This window comes from Macaca thibetana, chromosome 9 (genome assembly GCF_024542745.1).
Source record: "Macaca thibetana thibetana isolate TM-01 chromosome 9, ASM2454274v1, whole genome shotgun sequence".
Taxonomy (NCBI): domain Eukaryota; kingdom Metazoa; phylum Chordata; class Mammalia; order Primates; family Cercopithecidae; genus Macaca; species Macaca thibetana.
The window spans coordinates 68,117,615-68,137,360 of NC_065586.1; positions in this window are offsets into that span (position 1 = coordinate 68,117,615).

Sequence of the window (19,746 nt, forward strand, 5' to 3'; positions counted from 1 at the left end):
ATGTATGATACTGTTTCTCCCATAGCCAGGATTCATGGGTCCAGGAATCAAGGGGTGGAAATGGAAGTGACACCCCTCACCATCACCCCTAGTGATTCACTAACAAAATTTTTGCTTCCTGTTCCCACGACATTACGTTCTGCTGGCCTAGAGGTCTTAGTTCCAGAGGGAGGAACATTCCTACCAGGAGACACAACGATTCCATTAAATTGGAAGTTGAGATTGCCACCTGGACACTTTGGGCTCTTCCTACCTTTAAGTCAACAGGCTAAGAAGGGAGTTACATTACTGGCTGGGGTGACTGACCCGGACTATCAAGATGAAATCTGTCTACTACTCCATAATGGAAGTAAGAAAGAGTACGTGTGGAATACAGGAGATCCCTTTTGGTATGTCTTAGTATCACCATGCCCTGTGATTAAGGTCAATAGGAAACTACAACATCCCAATCCAGGCAGGACTACAAATGGCCCAGACAGATCCTTCAGGAATGAAGGTTTGGGTCACTCCACCAGGAAAAAAAATCCACAAACTGCTGAGGTGCTTGCTGAAGGCAAAGGGAATACAGAATGGGTCGTAGAAGAAGGTAGTCATCAATGCCAGCCACAACCAAGTGACTAGTTGAGAAAGGAGGACTGTAATTGTCATGAGTATTTCCTCCTTCTTTCGTTAAAAACATATTTGTTGGCCGGACGCGGTGGCTCAAGCCTGTAATCCCAGCACTTTGGGAGGCCGAGACGGGCGGATCACGATGTCAGGAGATCAAGACCATCCTGGCTAACACGGCGAAACCCCGTCTCTACTAAAAAAATACAAAAAACTAGCCGGGCGAGGTGGCGGGTGCCTGTAGTCCCAGCTACTCGGGAGGCTGAGGCAGGAGAATGGCGTCAACCTGGGAGGCGGAGCTTGCAGGGAGCTGAGATCCGGCCACTGTACTCCAGCCTGGGCGACAGAGCAAGACTCTGTCTCAAAAACAAAAACAAAACAAACAAACAAACAAACAAACAAAAAAATATTTGTTCATGCATACACTTGTACTAAGAAAATATCTTCATTTTATTTCCTTTTTCCTTTATCATGTGATATAAGATTTATTGACTTCATGTTAGCATTTAAGTGTTTTTAACTTTATGTAATAACATTTGGATTGGGGATTGGTGCCTTTCCAGCTGTATGAAGGATAGTTGTATTATGTTATGCATAATTATGACCTTATAATTGTCTTATTTGAAGATTATGTATGATCTCAGGAGGTGTGTATGTGTTCAAGTTGACAAGGGGTGGACTTTTGATGGTTAATACTGAGTGTCAACTTGATTGGATTGAAGGATGCAGAGTATTGATCCTGGGTGTGTCTGTGAGAGTGTTGCAAAGGAGATTAACATTTGAGTCAACGGGATGGGAAAGGCAGACCCACCGTTAATTTGGATGGGCACAATCTAATCAGTCACCACTGTGACTGGGATAAAAGCAGGCAGAAGAATGTGAAGAGCTCAGATTGGCTTAGCCTCCCAGCCTATACCTTTCTCCTAGGCTGGATGCTTCCTGCCCTTGAACATAGACTCCAAATTCTTCAGCTTTGACACTTGGACTAGCTTCCTTGTTACTCAGCTTGCAGACGTCCTATTGTGGAACTTCGTGATAGTGTGAGTTAATACTCCTTAATAATTTCCCCTTTATATATCTATCTATCTATCTATCCTATTAGTATGTCCTTCTAGAGAACTCTGACTAATACAGTTGGCATGAGGACCTGCAGTATAAATTCATAGATTAGGCCCATTATTCCTTTTTTGTCTCATATTGCAGTACCCTGATCAAGTACCCTATTATGAGTCATAAAAGCAATATCCTTCTCTACCCAAAAATATGACAGAAGATAAGGCATCTTAGGCAAGCATAGTGGTGGTGAAATAGCTATAAGTAAGTTTTTTTTGCATATACTTTGTAGCTATATTAGTTACAACAAAGTTCTTAGACATTCTAATAACTCTACTATTTAACATAAGTCCAAGGGATTCCTCATGATGTTTCCTACTCCTGGTGAAGGACAGAAGAATCATTTTCTCACAAATAAACCTATAAAAATAAGATAATGACCTAAACCAAAGAAATATATATACATTCTTGGGTGTGTAAGTATACATAAAAGTGCACACACCTACACCTATATATATATACACACACACATACATATATGTATATATAGTAATATACTGTATATATGTACATATATTTACATATATAGATTTACTGAATATATATGCATACTGAAATCAGGGGAAATCAATGAAACATATTTTTTGGATATGGTACCAATATATACAAATAATAAAACAGTTAGTCCCAAACAAACTGATAGATAGGCTAAATGCCGAAAGTGTTTTCTCCTTCTACCTATAAGAAAGTTATACTATTTAATAATTGCTAAATGTATTCCCTTCATAAATTAGACTGCTTATAGCAGACATTCTACTTTCTGTGCTGTACTACTCAGAATAGCAGAATAGTATTTAGCAATAAATTACTCTCTGGTAGAAATCACCTGTGGGCTTTACTTGTTTGAACTTTTAATTAAATTGCTAAAAGCAAACAATAACCCCCACCATATCATATGAGATTGTTCATTCCCCAAGACAATGAATCTAGCTTGTTTTTAATGGAAATCACCTCCAACAAATATGTTTTTGACCCTTTTTTCTCATAAAAATAATAATAAAGAGAATGCTTCCAGAAAAAAAAATTCTGCTGTAAAAGTAAGGATAAAAAGAAGAATATTTTCTTCAGAAATATTATAAACTAAAGTTTTCTGTCACCTAAAACCTTATTTCTAGTTTCAAGTTTTATATCATCACATAATTTGAAGTTTCACATTATTTGTGCTTTCCATTTGAATAACAATGAAAATTTAATAATTCAAAGAAAGGTCACTGAAAAAGTGATTTGGAATTGAGATCTCAATGCCCAGGCAAAGCACAATTCACTGGGTTAAGCTGCCCTTTCAAAAATGTGACTGAAAATATCATACAGAATACCAAACATGATCAAAGTATCAGATCTTCTTTAAGTTGACAAATGATACTCTTTTAGGATGGAATTACTTTTCGTCTTCTGACATATCAGCCCTTTATTCTGTCCCATGTTCTCTCAAATATTCATGTCAGGTTTGTCCTCTACTGATGAGAAGGTAAAAATTCTTGTAGTTGAGTATCAGGCTGAGAAACAAGTGTAGGTGGATCTATTAACAGCAATGTGGCACACTAAAGGGTGACTACCTTTCTACCTTTTACCCAGGTTAGTATCAAGGGTGTTGTTGACAAAAGTTACATAGCTCTTCCTATTTAAGTTGTTTTTTATTGATAACATTATAGAGGGCTGTCATAACAAACAAACTGAAGCATAATTAACTTTAAATAAATTAAATCCACAGGTTGGAATAAATTGTGCATAGTAACTTTTTCATTCAATGCTGCCTACACCAGCTCTACACCAGGCATTAGCTTCAGTACTATTCAAGAATACCATTTCTAATAAACACAAACACAAGTAAATAACAAAATAATAAATTTAAGGCAAAAATGTATAACAACTGCAGGCATTTTAATTATATAGTTACTATTTAAGATAAATAATTGTCATTATTTATTAAGCAACTAACAACATGATATTCTTTAAAATAAACATATTAACTAGGAAACTGAGAAAACCCAGGTAGGGTTACAAGATTTTAATTTACTTTTCTCAATAGATCAAGTAGACCCAAATTTACCAAGTTCTTAAATAACACACATATCTCCTGTAACCTTCAAAGAGCCGATCCTTCCAGATGGATCTTGAGTGGCTCAATGGGCCTATATTCAAAATGGGGCTAATTGGCCATTTGCTGACTAGACGTCACCTATGTACTCTGCGTTCCTAGAAAAAAAAAACCATCCTTAAGTAGCATAGGAACTTTCATAGCTGTCTGCTCTTGTTTACATAGTCTGGATCAAAGGCTGCTGGAAAGTCCCATTTCACCAACTGGACCTAACCAATAGACTGCGACCTGTGATCAATCTTAATGTCAGTGCACCTTTATTTTGTACTGAAGGCTGCATCTCTGTTTTGCAAACTGCTCACTGGAATGGTATCTTTCTTTTAAAAAAAATCTTTTCAGTGGATTTATTAACACTATAAGCACAAATACTTGTGTATGTGTGTACATATATGTAGGTATATACACAAATACATATATATATACACACATATATTTATGCTTTGAAAAACTTAATCACTCATTTATTTTTTTAAATTTATGCCTTTATTCTATTAATGTTTTGAGGAATCGAATATGTGCAAGTGATTCTAGGCTCTAAAAATGAAGTATTGAAGAGGACGCATGAGTTACCGCTCTTATGAAGCTTGAATTCGGTGAGTTAAAAAGACAACTTGTATACAAGTTAACAAGTAAGATTATGACAGTGTGCTATTGTGGAAATAAAGAGGCAAATGTGACATAACTGTGGAACCACATGTCAATTAAGAAATTATGACCTATTCAAAAAATGGTGCTGAGAAAATTCATCAACAATTTAAACAAAAGTTTAACATCTGCCTCACATTATGCACAAATTCTGTGTGAAGTGCTAAATTAGAAAATTAGAAAAAAAAGAAAATCTTTAGAAGAAATATTTTTAAAAATGTTATTTTGGCTTCTTGCCAGAGGGGTAAAAGGAATAAAATTATATATGTCTATATTTCCCTGGTAATATAAACTTAAAATTTCTAAAGGAAAACAATACCATAAAAGTTTTTTGTTATATATTAAAGAGATAAATTTTAGTGCCAAGTATTTGTAAAGAGCTAGACTGAATCAGTTAAAATAGAATGTTAGGAAACAGGTAAAAGTTATGATGAAGGAAATAAATATAAATTCCTGTTAAATGTTTGAAATTATGTTCAAATCCAAATCAGTTATTTTATAATAAATATCACACACAAACTTGAAGAAAATTCTTGAGGAGATATGAGATGAAGGGATGTTTACAGGGTTTTATGACAGCTTTGAATGATCAATTTTGGAGCAGCAAAGAATAAGGAATTTTCAGAGTATTTATATTATGAAGATCTTTTTAAAACTCACCTTGAATATATCACTAAAAAATATTATCCATGAATTTCTTTCATTTTCTTGCCAATACACTTGAAAGTGTTCAATCTTAGAAAATAGGATCATGAAATAGCCTCTGGACTACAAAACAGAGAGCATATATATTTAGAAGTAGATTCTCTAGGAACATTGGTTTCTCTTGTGGAAGAGCAGGGTGACCTGGTTCCTAAGTATGAAATAGAAGAAAGATAATAACCCAAAAGAAAATTAAGATCTTTAAAAAATATGCTGTGGATGGCAAGTGTCAAAAGTAGTCAATATTTATGGTGCCTTTCCTTTTTGCCTACACTTATGGCTTCCAAAATGCTCTATCTACAATACTAAACCTCTTTCTCAACCCTAAGAATACTTTGCCCTTTTCAAAGTGAGACAAGCCAAAGTCTTATTGCTGCTATAAACAAACTCTATGTTAAAAGCTGTCTGTTTCTCATTTGCTTTGGACCCAATTCATTCATTGTTTTTCTTCTGTGGATTAAGTGATAAATATTTTCTTTCATTCTACAGAGTAATTGGTTAATACCTGAATCCATCAACACATCTTATATGCCATAGTGTAAGAAAAGAAGGCGAGAAATAAAATTAAAATATATATAAATGTAAGCAAAAGAATAAGAAAGGAAATAGAGGTCCTCTGTAGTCCTAAATTTGTCACATGTTAATATATTGTAGCTGTTTTTTTAATAATTTTCTTTCTTCATCATCTATTGCATTATAGTTTTGCCCTTGGCCAAACCTCTTATTCAACATTTATTTACAAATTCAGATCAAAATGAAGAATAATTTATGTGTCATTTGCTGAATGCCTGTTATTATATGATGATTGGATTTTCTGTAATGTATAGAAGCTTTCTTAGAGTTGCCACTTTAATTCATCTATAATAATCCAATATCATTCTCAGATCCTGTTGTGTTATGCACCCAGTTAAATGGTGATTGAAATGAGAATGCAGCAATAACTGCACTTCTTGTTTTTTTCTTTCTTTTTGTTTTTTTGCATCATTCAAGTCACTGAATAGAATATTATTGCCTTATTTTATAATCTTTGTTCTTTCATATATTACGCTTCCTATTTGATAGGGCACAGTGGTTTACAAAATGTGTTCCTTAGATTGGCAGCATCAGCATCAAGTGGAAACTTATTAAAAATGTACATTTTGGGGTTCCAACCCACACCTACTAGGTTACAAACTCTGGGAGTGGCCTAGCAGTCTCTGCTTTAAGAAGTTCTCCATGTGATTCTGATGCTTTCAGAAGTTTAAAAACTTATGTCATAGCAATGGCTGGTGCTCAGTAAATATCCTTAATGGCAACTTCACAAATCAGGAATTCACTGGGGAAATCATCTCAGTTTCTGAAGTTATCTATTTCGACTCTACAATCAGTAACTGAGAAAATAATCGAGGAAGGGTTTCAAGTCCTGTAGGATTTTCCAAGATATGAATGACGGTTAAAATTTCACTGATCATTTGGTTGACCTTGTAAGTTCCCACATTGGTAGGGACACCTCACTGGCACTCTACCTAACCTGGAATTTATGTTGGTCTAGATCCAAATACACCATTTCTTAAAAGACTTGGTTTTCTCGTTTCATGGGACAGACACTCATACAAGAACAGTCACGTGTATCTAAGATTAGAGTACTGATAATACACACTTGTGTTGTTACAGAAGTACTCCTCCTTAGGAGTACTCAAAATCTCCTCTCTAGCTATGCCTGAGTTGCAGACAGACTCAAGAGTGAGAATGGTTTAAATTTAAAGACATAAAGATAAAAATACAAAGATGAAATGATACATAAGTCTATATAATTTTATACTACTGTGGCAACTCAGTTGATTCCTCTTTTATTTATTTATTTATTTGCATTACAAGTTTTTAATTCGAATTCTATAAGATACTTTTTGTTCCCAGGAATCTCCTGACTAGTCATCATAGCTAGAATTTTCTTATTTTTATGGATATTTAGTTTTTAAGTAAAACAAGTTGACTCAATGACTTTTTGAGTAGAGTGATATTTGACTTGAGTGATAGAGTCTCTCTTTGATTACAGTGATAGAATCAGCTGGAAACTAGAAAAATAAATTTAGAAAGTAACCGGAAGGTATGCTCTACCATTTGGGGGTTTTTAGCTATCTTTGCATTAACTTTGAATAGAATTCAAAATACCTGGGAAAAGAGTGCCAGATTGGATTAGCTTACTTCACCCTTTCAAGATAAGGAACCCAGGGAGCACTGAATTATAGTACCACCATGAGTAAAAGAATGAGAAAGAGTTAGTTTCCCAAAACAAATTTCACTGAAGTTAAGAAAATTGTTGCTTGGTAGCCCAAAACAGCAAATCTCCACTAATCTTGTTTAGTGTTGACTGTGGGGCACAAAGTCAAATATTTGAGCATATTTATACCTTTGAAGAGCTGAGTCTAGATCAACTTTTTTCCGTAGCGTTGCTGGTCAGGAAGTATTTGTTTAACTTTGAAAGAGAAGGAAAGCAATATTGTTCTGTACATAGCACATTTTTTTTCCATTCAAAGTTCTTTAAAAGCATTAATGCATTAATTTTCACCAATACTCCAAGAAAGAAGAAAGTGTTATTATTCTCATTTTTCAAGTGAGTAAAGCAAGACAGAAAGAGATTAAGTAACTTGCCAAAGCATGAGGTCCAGATTAGAATTTGTGAATTTGAGCAAGTTTCCCTGTAGTAGCACTTTCCCTCAGTAAAAGCAAGAGGTAGGGGCTAGGGCGTTGGGGGCAAATTGCAAATACAGAGCTTTTTTCTGCAAATCATTTTCAGCTTGTCATCAAAATTCTGATTTTGCTCCTTGAATACAATAGCAATATATATGGTAAAAAGTGTCTGCCAAATATACCACAGAATTATAACATTATCCTTTGGTTCAATTTCTATTGGCACCTTTTGAAAAGCCCCAAGGCCATTTCTGCTGTGTCACAGAGCTCCAGTGCCTTCTCCTGTACAGAATTCCCAAGAACAGATCCCCTCTGTGAAGAATACTGCAAGTTCTCCTGCAAATAGCACTTAAAAAATAAAAACAGTATTCTGGCTGGTGTCAGGCTCTATGAGATACATCACCACACTGCTTTTCATTTTGGAGCTCAAAGATTGTTGAAAATTATTTTTTCATCCAGTAAATAAATCTCAAATATTTTTGGCATATTTTACTTTAACAATAGTCGAATCCATGGGAGTTTATCATAAACATTATTAATTGGACATGCTAGCTAGCATCATGTTCTGCTTATCAGGAAAAAGTTATATGACATAGGAAGGCACAGAGTCTTAACAGATTCTCAATTAAAATGAGGATAAACATTCCAAACACAGTGAAAGAAATTTCAAAATCATAATGATATTAAAAGTAGTAAATCAAAGTGTATCCAGATAACTCATGCCTCACTTCATCCTTGCCTTTCATTGTAGACGTGAATATTGAAATAGAAACCACTGTGATGGGTACGAAGGTATTTCTGGTCTTACTCAGTGATCAGTATTCCTTCCAATTCCATTGCATAAGCTTTCTAATTTTCCTTTCCTGTTTTTTAGAGGATTTACTCTGTGTTAGGAAATGTACTAAGTACTTTATCTGCGAGCATAGACCCCAGTTTTTCCCCCTCTGTTTATATCTCACCTCCATAACTCACCAGCCATTTGAAATTAAGTAAGTTACTCAATCTCTCTATGCTGCAGTTTCCTGCTTTATAAACTGGGAATGATATTTATGATTATCTCATAAGATCTGTGAGGAAAATAGATAATGCTCTTGACAAATTCCTGGCACATATTAGGTGTTAATTTTATGTTAACTATTGCTGTTAAGTTTCATGATAATTCTACTTATGTTAACTATTGCTGTTAAGTTTCATGATAATTCTACAAGTAGTATTGTATTTGTCATTTCAAAGATGAAGAATTTTAAAAAGCTTAAATAATCCATAGCTCCTTGATCTCATTTGCTTGCACCTAAATCTAGGCTTCAGTTTCTTTACCCTTATTGTGATTATCTTTGTTGCTGGAAAGGGATCCTGATCCAGATGCCAAGAAAGGGTCCTTGGAGCTCAGGCAAGAAATAATTCAAGGTGAATCCACAAAGTGAAAGTAAGTTTGTTAAGAAAGCAAAAGAGTAAAAGAATGACTACTCCACAAGCAGAGCAGCAGCATGGTCTGCTGACTGCATTTACTTATTTCTTGATTATATGCTAAATAATGGGTGAATTATTCTTGAGTTTTCCAGGATAGGGGTGGGCAATCCCTAGAACTGAGATTTCCTCCCTCTTTTAGCCCATATAGGGTAATTTCCTGATGTTGCCATGGCATCTGCAAGCAGTCATGGTGCTGGTGGGAGTGTCTTTTAACATGTTAATGCATTATAATTAATGTATAATGAGCCATGAGGATGACCAGATGTCACTTTCACCACCATCTTGGTTTTGGTGGGTTTTGGCAGCTTTTCGCCCACATCTTTACTGCAACCTGTTTTATCAGCAAGGTCTTTGTAACTTGTATCTTGTGCTGACCTCCTATCTCATCCTATGGCGAGAATGCTTAACCTCCTGGGAATGCAGGCCAGTAGGCCTCAGCCTTATTTTACCCAGCCCCTATACAAGATGGAGTTGCTCTGTTTCAAACACCTCTGACACCTTGATTGATCATTTTGTTTAAACTTCGTTTTCCAGCTCTGACCTCAAACCCCTTCAACAATATGGCTTCCATTTTCATCCATGGGCTCTACCTATGATGACCTTGCCTGTATTGGTAACTGCCCCTCCACTGCCAGGACAACCCTGAGCTCTGTGAGACCCAACGATACAGCCTGCTTTCCAAACAGTCATCAATTCTTTCTGTTGGAGGAAGCTAGAAAATAACAGCTTCATGGGTCTGATTATACCAATGGCTTTCTGATTTTAGCCTACATCAGAATCAGTTAGAGAACTTGATAAAATATATTTCTGGATTCTATTTCCGGAAGATTTGGTATATCTAGGGTAGGGCTCAACAATTTGCATTTCTAAGTTTACAGAGAATGCTGATACAGCTGCTCTGCGGAAGACATTTGAAAATTCATTGGTCTGGGCCGGGCTCGGTGGCTCACGCCTGTAATCCCAGCACTTTGGGAGGCCAAGGTGAGTGGATCACCTGAGGTCAGGAGTTCAAGCAGTCTGACCAAGATGGTGAACCCCATCTCTACTAAAAATACAAAAATTAGCCAGGGGTGGTGGCGGGCGCCTGTAATCCTAGCTACTCAGGAGACTGAGGAGTCGAATTGCTTGAACCTGGGAGGCAGAGGTTGCAGTGAGGCGAGATCATACCATTACATTCCAGCCTGGGGTACAGAGGGAGATTCCGTCTGAAGAAAAAACAAAGAAACAAAAAATAAAACCATTGGTCTGTGTGTTTTTCTCAAAAACCCCAGTAGAATATTCCTGTCAGAAAAATAGACTTTTTTTTCCCTCAAATTAAGAAATAGCTAAATCACTTACGTTAAACTATGGTTATGGTTTTTAGTTAGTTCCAGTTTTAATCAGCATTTGGAAATATCAAGTGCTTATTAATGTTTACACTCCATAGCAAATTTTACAGCTATTAATTTGAATGTTGCTAGCATGGTTAGAGTAGTTATTTAAACTTGAAAATCAAAAGTGCCTGCATTAAACAGCATCTTTCTCCTGAGAAATTCAGTGTATTCCATACTAGAAAGTTACTTTCTCTGGTGTAAAGATAAGAAATTAGTTTTATTTATAATATTTGCAAAGACAAAACTAAGTAGTTGATTTTATCATTAGTTTAAAAACTATAAAAGCACAACCTGGCACTGTTCTATTTTGAAAATTTACTTCCTATAATTTAGTGATTTTAGAATATTTATATTATTTTCAATCTCACTTCTTTCAATAGTTTCTATTGGGAATAGTAGGTCTATGAAAGGATTACTTGGGTAAAAGACAACTTAATGTTCAAACAGATTTGGTAAATTACATACTTGGGCAATCGAGTTTCCTATGTTTTTTAGGATTTATTATATATACATAATTTGAATATCATTCATTTTCAAAGCAATTCCATATAATGCACTACTTTAGTAGTTACTCAATGAATCTAATTTAAACATATTTTTGCGCTTCATAGCCTGTGCTTTATTTCAAATGGCCATGGCAATTGTTCTGGCCAAAACATAGTTAATACAGATATATAAATATTAAGGTTTTAGGTAAAATAGCTTTAATTACTTATAATTAAATATTTTAAAAATATTTATATTTCCCATTTCAGTATTTGACTAAATGCAGACTTAGTGGGATATTAGGAACCTAAAGATTTGCTAGCAACCTGCAGTTTCCATCATGTAAATATTTACACTTCCGGATACTGAATAATGGGTATGACATTTGTGTTCATATTTCTACTATAATTTTTTGTCTACATAATTCTGTGAAAAGTGTACTTCCCACCTTCCTTGACCAAATTACATGTTTTCAACTTCCTTTTTCTATCCTCTGAATTTGATCCTAACCAAATGTGTTTCTTGAATAACATGTGTACAATATTGCATTGTTAAATTAGGGAAATAATATGGGATTTAAATTTTAATTAAGGCAAACATCTGAGCCAAATGTTATGCAGCTTATTAAAGTAATATTTATGAACTGATTGTGGGATAGCAGCAGTTAATTACTGCAGCTCACACTGTAAAAAATATCAAAGTCTAAGCTTTCTATAAATCATAATAATTAATTTTATTCACTCATTCACTCACTCTCTTGCTTACTCAATTAAAAAAAAGACTGTTTTCTCTATAATGAAATGTGCTCTCTTAATATTAAAATGAGAGATTATAATCTAGGGTTGCCTCATTCTCATCAAAAGACTATTTAACTCTTTAAATCGTCTTTCTATTTCAAAAGGTCTGCTTTCTTGCCGGACTTTAAGGTCTGCTTTTCATTCACTTAGTTTTTCATTCACTCATTCAGCAAACTTCTGTTGAATACCAGCTTTAAGCAAGGCACTATTTGAGTTGAGATTAAAAAAGTAATACATTTGTCAAGAAATGACATGTACGTAGTTACTCTAAAGCACACTAGATTTTGAAGTTGTATAAGAAATAATTAAACCAAACCCAAAAGCTACTTGAATTCACAGGAAGAATCTGCCTGCAGCTGGAAATGTTTAACATTTAGGTGCCACCTAAATCCTGTCATTATTACTGCAGAAACTCTGTGGTACTTTGGGTCTTTAAGACATTACTCCATTTGAAAGTGCTCAGTTGATGGAAAAGTCAGTGCTTTTGAGGAATTACATATAATTCCCAGAACCCCCAGCACTGAAACTGGACTGCCTTCACAGACAAGGAAACATGGTTACAGAGACAAAAACTTACAGACTTCCAATTATCATTCTGGTGATATCCCCACTAGTACCTGCTGCCCTTTCATTAAGAGCATTTTCTGCATTGAAGACTTACGCTGGTTGCTCAGGGAAATTAAGATTAAGTAGAGATCACTTTGCTGCAACCCTGAGTCTCTGGGACTGCCTTTAAAATCTCTATAATCATGTAGCATGCAGCTTACAACAACCTATATAATGTATGTATTGGCTTTGGTTAGAATTTGACACCGATAGTTTAAATTTCAGTAATTCCTAAGACCCATTTATGGCAGTTGGTTTTGTTTAGCTATATAACATCTGTTTGATTCCAAAGGCAGTGCTCTAGTATTGCATCATTTATTCCTGAATATTTACTGAGAATAGTTTTTCAGCACTATACATTTTTTATATATAATACTAAATAATAGGAAGCTCAGTAAATTTACTTTTGCACCAATATTTTAAACTTCATTTATTTTGGAGAAAAATAAGATATATACCTAGTATAGCATTAAAACTAATTGGACTTGTCTTCCTCATGCTATTTTCCTCTAGGGATTACTCTTGAGCTATTCTTTATTAGTAGCAAGCATGAATGATTTAGCAGCAGAATTGGAACAAATGCATATCCCAGTGTAGAGCTACATCGAATAATCCCTTTATTGAATTTGTGTTTTAGCTTAAATCTCACACAGTAGTAATCACACTTAAAAAAAAGAGTATCCATATTTTATGTACAATGCAAGTAATGAAGCTAGTTCAACTTCATTTCTTAAGAAACCAAAATATTTACACTTTCAATGTATTTTGGTCACCCATTTGAGGCATGACTTACCTTAACTTTGTTTTGAGTAAACATTTAATTTACTGGAGGAACTCCAAAACTATGATATTATAACACCATTTACTCAAATAGTTGCTCTAATGTTTTTAATGTATCAATATAACAATGAGACATTTATAGAGATTCTACTTTTTTCATTGTTTGATATGAACCAAACATCAATTTCTTCAGCTTTTATTGAATAGTGACTTATAATCAGGGGGACTCATTTTATTTACTTATTAAAGTCTTCCTTTACAAATCTTTTTAAAAAACGTATATCCATGTTGTAATCATACATTAATAGAATATCACTCTTTCTCACATCTTATGAATAATAATAACAGCCACTAAAACGAGTGCCTAATTTCAAATAAATAAACTACCCTGAGTTTTAAGTAAATTTGATTTTGATTAATAATTATAATGTTAAAACTATACAGAATGTTAAGAACACGTTTTAATACAAAGTTATGCTAAATAGGTTAAAATAAATAGTATTTGACTTTACTCAAAAATAAATATTTTCAAAAATAAAGTGAAAAAGCATATGATTGGAAAAAATGCTGAGATGCCAGAAGAAAAAAATATATACTCAAAGAAAATACATATTTTTAATATACTGTATTATACTATAAGTATTATAAAACTTGACTTAAAAATTAACTGCTTTTAAAGTTATCTCTAACTTAATACCTAAAAACATATTTTACCTATTTAGCCATTCTTCTATTAAGGGACGTTTAGATTAGTTCTAAATTTCACAACATCACAATCTTTGCCAATCTAATGGATGAAACATTTGGGTCTCTGGACTTCTGCTTCCAGGAATGGTGAACAAGACAATTTGAGCCAATCCTCCCAATGAAGACAACTAAAATACCAAAATGATTTTTATATATAGTTTTTATCTATAGTAAATTAATGCTAATTGAATTTATTAATTTATTATATTCATTATTTTCATGTTTACATATTTTTAAAAGCCTGAAATATCAAACAGTGTAGTATGAATCAGAATCCAAAAGATCATACCCAGTTAGAGTTACTTTTGTAGGAATTTGGGGGGCAGATTATATATAGAAATACAACAATGTGCATATTTTCACCTTGTATCCCATAACCTTGATAAACTCACTTATTAGTATTTGAATTGCTGTAGCTTAGATGTTTGTCCCCCCAAACTTCATGTTGAAATTTGATCCTTCATGTTGAAGTTCAGACCTAATGAGAGGTGCTTGGGTCATGGGGGCAGATACCTTACAAATACAAAAAAATTAAAATAGATATAGGGCTTTACAAGCTATCTAATTCTTCTTCAGTAAATGTCTTCTAAGTATTTTTCCTTTTTTTTCTAAATTATCAAATTTGATGGCATACACTTGTTCATAATATTACCTTATTACTTCCGTATCTTTAGTATCTACAGCAAAGTTCCTTTTCTACTTCTGATTTTAATTATTTGAATCTTCTCTATTTTAATTCTTCTCATTGTTTTCTACTGATTTCCTGTTTTCTATTGACTGATTAAAGCTCTTTTTAAAATTTATTCATCTCTTTCTTAATTTGCTCTTTCCCCAACCTCTTAAGGTGATCGTTTTAGACTTTTCATCTCTTCTACCATAAGCATTTTTTGCTAAAACTTTCTCTCTAAACGTTGCTTTGGCTGCATCTTGCAATTTTTTATAACTTGTGTTTTTATTTTTTTTCAATTCTAAATATTTTCTTTTCTAAATTTTTATATTTAAATAGCTTTGAGGTGCAAATGGTTTTTTGCTCATAAGGATAAATTATATAGTGGTGAAATCCAGGATTTTAGTGTACTCATCCCTGAATTCTGTACACTGTACACAACAGTAGCTTTTTTATCCCTATCCTCCTCCCACCTCCCCTACTTCTGAGTCTCCAATGTCCATTATATCACTCTGTATGCCTTTGTGTACCTACCCATATCTTAACTCCCACTTATAAATGAGAATATGTAACATTTGGTTTTCCATTTCTGAGTTACTTCACTTAAGATAATCGCCTCCAGTTACATCCAAGTTCTTGCAAAAGACATTACTTCATTCTTTTTGATGGCTGAATAAGTAGTCCAATAGTAGTCCATTTTCTTTATCCAGTCATCCATGAGTGGGCACTTAGGTTGATTCCATACCTTTGCAACTGTGAATTCTTCTGTGATAAACATGTGTGTGCAGGTGTGTTTTTGATATAACGACTCATTTTCTTTTGGATAGATACCCACCAGTCAGATTGTTGAATCGAAAGATAAACCTGCTTTTCTTTCTTTGAGAAATCTCCATATTGTTTTTCACAGAGGTTGTATTGATTTACATCTCCATCAGAATTGTATAAGTGTTCCCTTTTCACCGCATTTGTGCCAACATTTATTTATTTTTTATTATTTTTTTTTTATCTTGAGCAGTATCTGAGCTATTATTATTATTATTTTGCTTTTAAATAATGGCCATTCTGGTTGTGGTTTTAATTTGCATTTCCCTGATGATTAGTGATGTTGATCATTTTTCAAATGTTTATTGGCCATTTGTATATCTTCTTTTACGAAAAGTCTGTTCATGTCACTTGTCCACAATTTCATGGGATTGTTTTGTTAAGAAATGTTTGCACCTATGTTCATCAGGGATATTGATCTATAGTTTTATTTTTCCGTTATGTCCCTTCTGGCTTGGTATCAAGGTAATAATCGCTTTATAGAATGAGTTAGGAAGATTCCCTCCTTCTCAACCTTTTGGAATACTTTCAGTATGATTAGTACCAATTCTTCTTTGAATATCTGGTAGAATTCAGCTGTGCATCCATCCAGTCTTGGGCTTTTGTTTCTTGGCAGCTTTTTAACTACTGCTTGTTATTGGCCTGTTCAGCACTTTTGTTCTTCCTGATTCAAGGTAGGGTGGTTGTATGTTTCCAGAAGTATATTCATTTACTGTAAATTTTCTAGTTTGTATACATAGAGATATTCAAAGCAGTCTCAAATGATTTTTTATATTTCTGTGGTATCAGTTGTAATGTCTCCATTTTCATTTCTAATTGAACTTATTTGAATCTTCTGTCTTCTCTTTTGGTTAATCTAACTAGTGGTCTATCAATTTCATTTTTTGAAATGAACCAAATTTTGTTTCACTGGTCTTTTGTGTTTTTTTTTTGTTTTAATTAAGTTTAGTTCTGCTCTGACCTTTGTTAATTTTTTATTTTTGACTGGGATTGAGTTTATTTTGTTTTTATTTTTATTATTGTTATTATTTTAGTTCCCCGAGGTGTGACAATAGGTTGTCAATTTGTCATCTTTCTGACTTTTCGATGTAGTTGTTTAACACTATGAATTTTCCTCTTAGCACTGCTTTTGCTGTATCCCAGCAGTTGTGATAATTTGTGTTACTGTTATCATTCATTTGAAAAATTTTAGATTTCCATCTTTCATTGTTAATCCCAAAATCATTCTGACAGATTGTTTAATATGTATAGTTTTCAGGGCTTCTTTTGGAATTGATTTCTAGTTTCATTTTGCGGTGGTCTGAGAAAATACTTGCTATGTTTCTATTTGTCAAAATTTATTGAGGCTTGTTTAGTAGTCTATCATATGATCTATCTTGGAAAATGTGCCAGTGAGAAGAATGTGTATTCTGCAATTCTTGGGTAGAATGTTTTGTGATATCTGTTAGGCCCATTTGTTCTAGAGTGCAGTTTAAGTACAGTGCTTATTGACTTTCTATCTTGATGACCTGTCTAGTGCTATTAGTGGAGTTTTGAAATCCCCCACTATTATTGTGTTACTGTTTATCTCTTTTCTTAGGTCTAGTAGTAGTTGTTTTATGAATCTGGGTGCTCTAGAGTTAGGTGCATATATATTTAGGATTGTTATGGCTTCTTGTTGAATTAACCCTTTTATTATAACATAATTACTTTCTTTGTCTTATTTTTAATACTTTGGTTCCTTTAAAGTCTTATCTAATATAAGAATACCTACTCCTGCTCACTATTGGTTTTCATTTGCATAGAATATTTTTTCAAAAGACTTTTTTTGTTTTTGAGGTATGAATTATTTTGATATGCTTTTTAAAATTTCCAAATAATTTGTGTTGTCCCACATATCTTTCTGTTATTGAATTCTAGCTTAATCACATTGCAGTCAGAGAAAATTCATTTTGTGATTTCAATCTTATTGAAATTGCAGGGAGTTATTTTATGGCTCACATATTTTATAGAAGAGTATAGTCTGAGGGAGTATATAGTCATGTTGCTGCGCATCATAGAGTGGAATTTTTTCAGGTCTTTGGATCCAACTCAAATCTTTCTTGTGAACACAAGGAGGGGGTCTGTGAAAAGAGTTGGTCAATCAATGTCAAGCCAAGAAATCTTGCATCTGGAGCTTTCAGGTATTATAAACCCTCATAGTAGTGAACACTTAATCTTTCAAAATTCATTTTCTTTCATCTACTCTATGGTGTTTCCACCTAGTGACCATGATACTTCATTTCTTTTATGGGCTTTATGAAAAGTTTTAATTTTGTGGGCTATTCACCTTTTTTGTCATTGTTAGGGTGGCCGCAACAATCTAATCTCATTTTTTATGTACTGATCAGAAGCAGAACTGGTCCAATACACTTTCTGTAGCCTTATAAAAATAAGCATTACAAAAGTAAAACCATAAATCTCTTGAACATTTTATTAGTATTTTTTCAAATAATATACTTTATTTCTTGCTAATTAATTGTGATTGAATACTTTATATTCTTAAGTTTTTAAATTTTATTTCTGCAATATAAGTAAGCTATTGCTTTTGTAGTTTGTTCTTTTATTTGCCATTTTCCTGGAGTGCATTATTAGATATACAGTTGACCCTCCATTTCCATAGGTTCTGCACCAATGGTTTCAACCAACCACAGATCAAAAACATTCAGAAAATAAAAGTTTGTCTCTACTGAAAATGTACAAACTTTTTTCCCTTGTCATTATTCCCTGAACAATATAACAACTATTTACCTAGCACTTACATTGTATTAGCTGTTATAAGTAATTTGAAGTTGATTTAAAATGTGACGAAGGAGGTGCATAGGTCATATGCAAATTCTATGGAATTTTATGAAAGGGACTTGGGAATCCAAAGACTTTGGTATCACTGAGAGGTCTTGGAGCCAATTTGCCATGGATACCGAAGAATGACTATAATAATTTATGTTTTAAATTTTTGGAACCTCCGTGTAAGTAAATTTGTGACAAAAAAAAGTGACACATAATTTTGTTCATAAATTTTAGCTATTTTGTATAATGTCAAGAAATAGTAGTGATGTTGAAAATTCTTGTCTTGTTCCTTATTTTAGCAAAAATGCCTCTTTAGCTTTTATCTTATGTTCAATGCCTTTTGGAGTTTTCTGACAGGTTATATATCAAATTAAATAAAACTACATATATTTTTACTTTGGAAAGATACAATTAATGGCTGTTAAACCTTAGTGAGTAATTTTTTACAGGTATTGTAATTATTTTTTTCTTCTATTATTATTTTAATTTAGTAGTTTATAACAATCAATTTCTTAATGTAGACAAATTATAACCTTGAGGTAAGCATTACTTGTTCAGAATGTATTAATCTTTTAGTGCATCAATATTTAGAAACAACTTTTGCTTCTTAATTTGTAAGTAAATAAGTTTTCTTTTATGTAGTTGTAGTTGTAGTTTTCTTTTATGTAATTGTTGTAGCATCAAAATTTTGCTAGCAGAGTATAATGGGTTACATTGTTTTATGTATTTTTCTAGCCTCTTAATTGTGTTTGTGTGTGTGTGTGTGTTTATATATATATTTCTGGAGCAGAAATATTTTCCATGTATGTTCTTGTACTACCACATTACTTGTTTATGGTAGACAAACCAGAAATAAAGTAATTTGTTTGCTGTGAATCGTGCCTTGATATTTACTGTTCAGTGTATGTATATATGTTCTTGTAATATGGAGGAAGCAAAATTTCTCCAGGAATAGTATACTTTCTTTAAATTATTATATTTATTTAATGATAAAAGTATTATGATACATATAACAATTTAGACATGTTTATATATATATTTGAAAATATTTATATATACACATGCAAACGTCAGAAAAAAATTTTTAGAAACCATCTAGATGAACTTGTTTTATAAAATAAAGTAGAATGTTTTGCTTTAAATGATGATGGTACCAGAGTAGTTGCTTCACCATGAAAACATAATAAAAACGTGGTAGGCAGAATGATTCCCAAAGATATCCACACCATAATACCTGGAACCTGTGAATGTTTCCTTATATGTCAATGGGAAATTTGCAGATATAATTATAATTATAGATGTTATGAGAAGGAGAATATTCTGTATTGTTTGAGTGGTCTGAATTTAACCACAGGA